The 8,061-nt window shown below is 44.3% G+C and overlaps 1 long non-coding RNA gene across 1 annotated transcript; it reads left to right on the top strand.

Annotated features, from left to right (window-relative positions):
• The first annotated feature begins 6,574 nt into the window (after positions 1-6,574).
• On the top strand, positions 6,575-7,877 carry LOC308573536. Its single transcript, XR_014002104.1, has 2 exons — positions 6,575-7,092; positions 7,133-7,877. It is a non-coding gene; the product is annotated as an uncharacterized lncRNA (long non-coding RNA).
• Positions 7,878-8,061: the final 184 nt, after the last annotated feature.

Here is an 8,061-nt window from a genome sequence, read left to right as displayed (position 1 = left end):
TTGGGGGGATATAGACATTTACAAGTAGCAAAGTATCGTCTTTTTGGGTTAAAAGTAGAGCTTGTGCAAGTGGTAAGCATTTTTCTAGCTGCTTGATTTCAAACCCTAAGTTGTCTTTGATCATGCAACAGAACCCTGCTTTCGGCCGGCCCTTCGTGTTTGTTTTCACTGCGGGTTTCGTATAGGAGGTGAATCCATTGATTTTAATATCTCTAGTTGACCATGTTTCTTGTAGAAGTATTAATTCAAAATCTTTAAGGAAGTTCATTAGGTCTGGGTCTCCGTCTTTGTTTCCCCACCCTGCAATATTCCAGGACAGCAAGCGTAGGATCCGTTTTTGAGTTGATGGCTGGTTGACAGTATTTAGTCATTCTAGTTCTGTTATTGAGTCCAGCGAGGGATTTTGTCTTGTGCAGATACAGCCATTTGTCGCTGCTTTCGGCGGGGAACATAATGGTGGGTCTTTTAGATTCTTTTTTAAAGTGCGGGAAATTAAGATTTCCTCCCTTTCTTGGTTTTCTTCCTTAACTATTCCTTGTTCCTGAGAAATTTCTGTGGTTGGTAGACTGTTGTGGACAGTAGGACTGTTTTCAGTCTCTAGTTCCATTTCTTTGGCCTCATTTGATGTTGGGCTCAGTGAATCCGGTCTGTTGGAGGTCATCTTTTGTTCGGCAATGTTAGAGTCCTTTGTAGTACTTAAATAAGGGGTACCTATTTCGTTTAGAGCTAGTATTTGATATCTCAGCCAGGAATTTGTGGTCTCATTGCTGGAGTTTTTCCTTGCCATTTCATATTCTAAAGGAGGCTGGATTTGAAGGTCTGCATCTATACATTTGAAAGTTCCATTGGTGGCTTTCTTTTTGACTATGCATTTAGGGGAGAGGGCTGGTAAGTGTAAAGTTTGATTGTGTATTGTTTCTACTGCATTTTGTTGCCCTTGTTGGTGAATTTCGGTCAATCTGGCCTGTAGTTTCGTCAATTTACTGAGTATGTTTATTTGTTCTTTGTCTGGTAGCTTGGTAAAGTTACTCAGCAGATCTACTTCTTCTGGGACTGTCCAGTCTATTGTATCAAGGGCGAGGCTGTTATTTGATGCTACAGTCGCTTGGTTTGAGAGCTTGGATTTTTCTTGTGTGATTTCCCGGGTAGCTGGCTGCGGTTTCTCCCATCTACTGGGTTCTTCCACGGGAGTAGGGCAGATGTCGGCTTCTGGTAGAATGGCCTTATTCATCTTGTTCTGTCTTTTAGATGCAATCAATGGTCTGAGTGATATATCTTCAAAGTGTCGACGCGGAATAATTCCTTTCTGGGCTAAATAAGCCTTTACCCTTAGGATTTTGGTTGGAATTCTATGACTACCAAATTTTAGTAGTACTTTTTTGGAATGTCCATCGTTAGTGAGCCTCTTGACTGCTTTTAGGTCGATGCTTCCACCCTCAAGGCCTAGGAGCAGATTTAGATGGTGTCTGGCCCAGAAGGATGACTCCCAGTAAGGTAGGGGCCCTCTATATGGAAAAATGTGGAGAACAATCTCGAGAGCCAGTGTGGTGTAGTGGTTAAGAGCGGTAGTCACGTAATCTGGGAAACCGGGTTCGCGTCCCCGCTCCTCCACATGCAGCTGCTGGGTGACCTTGGGCCAGTCACACTTCTGTGAAGTCTCTCAGCCCCACTCACCTCACAGAGTGTTTGTTGTGGGGGAGGAAGGGAAAGGAGAATGTTAGCCGCTTTGAGACTCCTGAAGGGGAGTGAAAGGCGGGATATCAAATCCAAACTCTGCTGCCTTAACAACCCTACACAACCCCATCCTGTCCCAGGTAGTACAGCTTCCGTACCACACACATAAGCCATAAGTGAGCACGCTCTCAATGGCACAGTGATAGAAGGCAAGCAGCAGTTTCTGCGGAAGATGGTTTTTCCTTAGTATTCTCAAAAAGTACAGTCTCTGCTGCGCCTTCTTCACAAGCCCCCTTGTGTTGACACTCCAGGACAGATCCTCTTGTAAGGGGATGGGCAGGGAGAAAGGTATGTAGTTGGCCTCAGCACCACAAGGGTGCTGTCTGTCACCAGGCTGCAACAATGGAAACTGACCCCACAGGTTGGAATCTTAACAGTTCTCCCAGGACTCCTAATGAGCCTGGACTGTGATGTTGGGTTTGGCGTGGATCCAGTGAATTTTCCCCTCAAAGTGCTTTTGCAGCAGGCTAAGAATGGAGAGGCACTGGTCAGCACCAGCCCATTTGCCAGCTCGGCTGCTGGAGACGGTCAGAAATTATTTAGAGGATGGGTCTGCCTTCTGAATGTGCTTAAACTTCCATTGAAAAAGAGCTAGCATGTTCAGAACAATTGGGCTTACTGGGGAAATGGGGAGGCTAAACTTGGAGTGAATTGTGCATTAGACCCGTGGCATCTTTCTTCCAGAGACTAGATTCCAATATAGGGGTTTGTGACATTGGAGGCTCCCCATGATTGAAACATGGCCTTCTCCATGTCCCAGAAGTTATTGCAGTGGGGCTGCTGCATGTAGGAACCAGACCCATGTGCTGAATAGATGCACAAGAAGTTTGTCATCTGGCAGAGGGTTCATGGGAAAACCATTTCCTACCCGGGCAGCTTGTATCTGTAACTACATTTACCATTAACCGCCACCTCCCCCCCGCCAAGCTACTGAAAAACTGGCTGGAGCATTCAAAGGCACGATGGTAAGTAGAAACTGGGTTGTGAGATGGGTGCATGATGTGCCTGCATGTGCCTTGCCTTTTGTGACCAGCAGTGAGCCATGCAGCCGTCAGGGCTGAGAGCAGCTGCTGCTTCAACCCCTCTGACCAGCAGACCTTGCGCAGCTCTTGCCTCATCCTGAGACACAGGACTGGCGATGGAAGCAGCGGGGAGGCGGAAAGCACCTTAAGATGCAACCGGGAGAGAGAAAAGCAAAGCATTCAAAAGGCGGCCTCAAATTAGTGCTGGAATTTAATAAAGTTGTAGAACACCCAACACATATATAAGTGAAAATCTTCAGAGGTTTCCCAGTACCATTTTACTGATAAGTTTACTTTTAAAAAAAAATACTGCTTAATGTAGCAACAAAAACAACTTAATAAAAACCATTAAGTGGCTTACATAAAAACAACAATTCACCAACAGCATCCAATAGCATTCGAAAAACCAAAACTACACAAATAAAAATTAGGAGCCAGAATCCAGGAAAAACTGGGTAAGCCTGCATATTTTAAGGAAACATTTAAAGCTAATTGGCACCTCCACATCACAAATTACCTGAGGGAGGCCTGCTGTCCCTGAAGAGGCCCCCTTATGTGCTGTTGCCAAGGGACAATGGCGTGTTCTCAGTAAACCCATCTTCTGACCTGGTGGTCATAAGCAGGTGGAGGTGGAAGCTTCGGATGGCTGTTCCATCCAGTAGGTAAGCCGTACCATTTTGGTCACATCTATCCTATACATTTGAAGCACATGGCTTCCCCCAAAAAATCCTGGGAACTGTAGTTTTTAAGGATGCTGGGAGTTGTTAGCTCCGTGCAGGGCAAACTACAGTTCCCAGGATTCTTTGTGAGAAGCCATGTGCTTCAAATGTGGCATGGCTGTGATCTAATTCGGCTGCCCACAGGCCTAGCCAAAATAAATGATTTCAGTGGAGCAACAGGGCATACTGTTAAGAGGTGGCGACATCATAATGCCGTAGAAACATTCTAAACCTGTTGAGCTTCCTGTGAGCCTTTCAAAGCACTGGGACAAGTGACCTGTCCAGCCAAGGCTGTTCCTTACCAATTAATCCTTCCTCACCAAGGAGGAAGAAGAGGATGACCGAGGAGAGAGAGTGGATGAAAAGGATTCAAGACGAAAATGTGCACCTGAAAAATCAGATTCGGCTGCTCAGGGAAAACTATGAACTCCGTGCTATGTTGGGTCAACAGTGTGACAACAGCAACCAAGTCCAGTTCTTAACGTATCCAATTTCTCCTGCGTATACTGATGCTGGTTTATTGGTAAAAGGAGGTAAGGAGCAAGATCTACAAATTTACTTACCAGACATTTTAGAAATAAACAAGTGATAAGCATATTCCTGCCTATGTGTGCGTTTGAATTTATATGTGCAGCTCAGCCAGACATGGCCTAGTCTGCCCATCTGCGTAAAATGCTCATTAGAGGAAGAGGCATTTGTAATAGAAACCTGCCTTGGCCGCTGGACGACCCCGTGATCCCAAGGAGAGCTGACTCTCCTCAGCACCTTCAAGTTTCAGCTTTTGAGCAGAACTGGATGAAACTACGTAGGCTTAGCAAGCACATTAATTTCATTTGTATGAAATTTCATTTCATTTTACTTTTAATTTGTATACCGCCTTTCTGTGTTACTATACACAAGCTGAAGAAACAACAAAATAGACAGCAAAGAGCATATACATAATAGCAATCTGATCCAATACAAAAAGTCATAATAAAAACATAAGTTTAAAATAAACAATTTATATCAAATAAAGCAATATTAAATAATCCATTAGAAATAAAGCTTATACATTCACCAGCGCCATTCGTAGCTTTAGTTGCAAAGGCAAAAGTAGACAGGTCTCTGTCTTGGGGAGCTGACAATGTCCTTTCCTGAAATCATGAAAGTGGAGCAAATTCCAGGCCTGCAACAGTTCCTGACCAGATGATGGCCACTGTCATCTGGTTTAGGTACTTAAATATTCAATTGCACCTCTACCCGTGTTTAAGGTAGCTAACAGCAAAGAGTTTTGCACAAAAAATGCAATGATAACAATAAAACTAGGTAATAATTTTTTTGAAAATTAAAAGTTTCCAGGTTTGTGTCTTTAACATACTGTTACTATACACAAGCTGAAGAAACAACAAAACAGACAGCAAAGAGCATACACATAATAGCAATCTGATCCAATACAAAAAGTCATAATAAAAACATAAGTTTAAAATAAACAATTTATATCAAATAAAGCAATATTAAATAATCTATTAGAAATAAAGTATATACATTCACCAGCGCCATTCGTAGCTTTAGTTGGGGAGCTGACAATGTCCTTTCCTGAAATCATGAAAATGGAGCAAATTCCAGTCTTTGTATGCAACAGTTCCTGACCAGATGATGGCCACTGCTCACCGACCCCTCTTGCTCTCCAGGCTTCACGAAGCCCTGCGCAACCCTCGGGAGCCCGGCGCGTTGCGCAGAGCTGCCTGCACTCCCGGGCGGCGCACAGCTCTGCGCAACCTTTGGGAGCCCGGCACGGCTTTGCGCCGGGCTCCGGAGGGCTGCGCAGAGCTGCCTGCACTCCGAAGCCTGGGGCGAGCTAAAGAGCGCTCCTGGGCTTCGCACTGCTCTCCATAAGCCTGGGGAGACCGGCGTGGCTCCCTAGGCTTGCGGATAGCAGGCTGTTCTGGGGGCTGGGGTCAGGGGAAACTCGGGCTTCCCCCGCGCCAGCCCCGTGCCTGGGTGGGTAAAATAATTCCCCCCCCTATATCCCCCCCCAAAAAAACAACTAGGTGCGTACTATGGGGTGGTGCGTCCTATGGGGTGAAAAATACAGTACCCTTTTTTTCTTTTGGCTTGACTGCTAACCAGAAATAAATTACATTGTAAACCTAATTTCCCATTTACATTTGTTGAAGTACAGTATTTATATTTACAAACCATTGTGCAGGATTCAACTAATGAGTCACATATTGCGCAGTGGGGTTCCCCCCCCCATCTCTGCCCCCAAATTGGTTTGAAGACAGGGAGAGGGAGATTGTTCCTTTTGGGGAGCCGAAATGCTTTGTTTGATGGAATGATTGCTTTAGTGATGGAATGATTGCTTTAGAAAACAATGGAGGCTTTTGTGGATGAATAGTTCTTTCCTTATCATACAGTACTTGTATATGTTTGCACAATAATGTTACATTTCCGTGAAGATGAATTGGTCCTTAGGTTTTACATTTTAATTTTAATTTTGCTCTTTTCCTGTACCCACTTCCTTGGAGTAAGCCTCCTTAAACGTGGTGTAAGCCTCATTGAACTCCTCCATTCTGTTGATGAAGCCAGCTGCTGGAGCCCACATAGACAAGAGTTGATTCTATGCATGGTGGGGAGAGAAAGAGGAGATTGCCTCTGATTCCATAATCAAATCTCAAATATTTGTTTGGGAACTGGTCTGATGTGTTTCTCGTTGCATATGCATAAGGCCCCATTCAAACACTGTGCTTCCACATGAATGGTTGCTGGTATTCATAGGCGCCGACTCCATGGGGCTTGAGGGGGCCCGAGCCCCCTCAAAAATTCATTTGGGGGGGCTCCGCCCCCCCAATAATCTCCGGCGCTCCTCCAGCAGAGCGCCATCGCCGCCGCTCCCCCAGCCCAAAATGCACAGGGGTCGGGCTGCATGCCTCCTGCCCTCCCTCCCGAGCAAAAGCTCCACCCAATTTCCTTCGGAGCTGATTAATAGGCGCAGCACGCTCTCCCCTATTCGCTCACGAGGAGGCGGTGCCACTTTATTTGCATATTCATGAGCTTATTTATTATTCATGAGCTTTTCCGGGCCCCCCCAATATTTTTTATAAGTCCGCGTCCCTGCTGGTATTGGAGACAGGGCAAATGTGTGATTGGATGGGAAGATCAGGTCACTGTTGCTCATGCTCTCTACCATGTGTAGGAGAGACACTATTGACTCGCCTGGTCACTTCATCGACTTGGCTGCTGCTCTGAGAAAGTATGACAACCCTTTATCTGTGTTATTTGCTCTGCATGGACAAAATGAATTATGTGTCCCTGGTGATGCATGTGTGGAATTGACATCCATGGCAGAATTTCCATATGTGGAGTTGCCTTAGTAAGATTACTGCCTTGTCACAAAGGAGGCTCAGATTGGAGGCTTACACAATAAGACGCTTTAGGGACTTATGTTTTGGTACATGCGTACAGAGGTGTGTTATCCGTGCTATTACAGATTTCTTGTCTTCAGCAGAGGCAAATTAGGAGGAGCCAGAGATCTCTCTTGATAAAAACTGAAAGAAGTACTTGGTGTTGCAAAGGGCAGATACCTGTATATAGAGATCAATTTCAGCAGAAGCTCTCGCCCAGAGGTTGCAGCTCATGTTGCAGATTTACATGATTATCTAAATAGGATGAAACCAGTGTGTGCTCTAAAACAGAATGACCAAAGATGATTGGACGCCGTGTTGTTTCCATTTTACATCATCTAGTCCAAGGGCAGCTTGCTTTCACATGGCATTTAGGCACCAGAGTGCTGTGATAAGAATTCTCACCCAGGATGGTTTCAAATCCACCTGTTTGCAGTGCCAACGCAGGCTGCTGAAGCTCTTTCATGCATTTTTGGGCTGCTTACGCTGCCATTTTCATTAAGGAAGGGAAACAAGTAAATTGTAAGGTGGAAAGCGTGTGTAAAAAAATACTGGAAAATTTTGCCTCACCTTGAGAACACTAGACTGCTTTTGTTAAATTACCATGGACAATCTGGTTTGTGTATGTGTTTTAGAAATGGCCTGTCCTGCATTTTGCTTAGATTTTCATATTAGGAAATAATTTCTTAAGTCTGTATCTTTATCAAGAGGAAAGCAACTACCTGGGGGAAAAAAATCTGATATGCAGAGCTTGTAAAGTTGGCAAGAGCTTCCTTTCCCAAGAATCAGTAACTTCATATTCTGCATATTTATTTTAAATTTTGTGTTGCTTTCTGTTTTAAGTTGTGCTATTTTACAGCGTCCTTTCTAGTTAAGTATGTGTGATTTTCATACGTACATTTATACTGTATTAGGCTAACCTCCAAGGCCCTGATGCTTTCTTTCCAATATTTCAGATATTATATTTAGGTTTAGGGTCTACTGTAGCTATTGTCTAAGAAATAAAAACTATTCTGACACTTTTGAAGTGTTGCTTAAAATTATTGCTTAGTGTCATCTATGGACATGGTGCTTTTCCAGAATGCCTGTTTGGCAGGCCCACAAGAGGCTTGCAATTAAAAAATATGTAGACAGAAGGAAAATCACAAAGGAAGTGGAGGAGATTCAGGCAGAGGTAAACAGAAATTATATGTGGTTCTTTCA

Source organism: Podarcis bocagei, assembly GCF_964188305.1.
Source record: "Podarcis bocagei genome assembly, chromosome: 1".
In the NCBI taxonomy this organism is placed as follows: Eukaryota; Metazoa; Chordata; class Lepidosauria; order Squamata; family Lacertidae; genus Podarcis; species Podarcis bocagei.
This window is presented reverse-complemented; position numbering and strand designations above follow the sequence as displayed.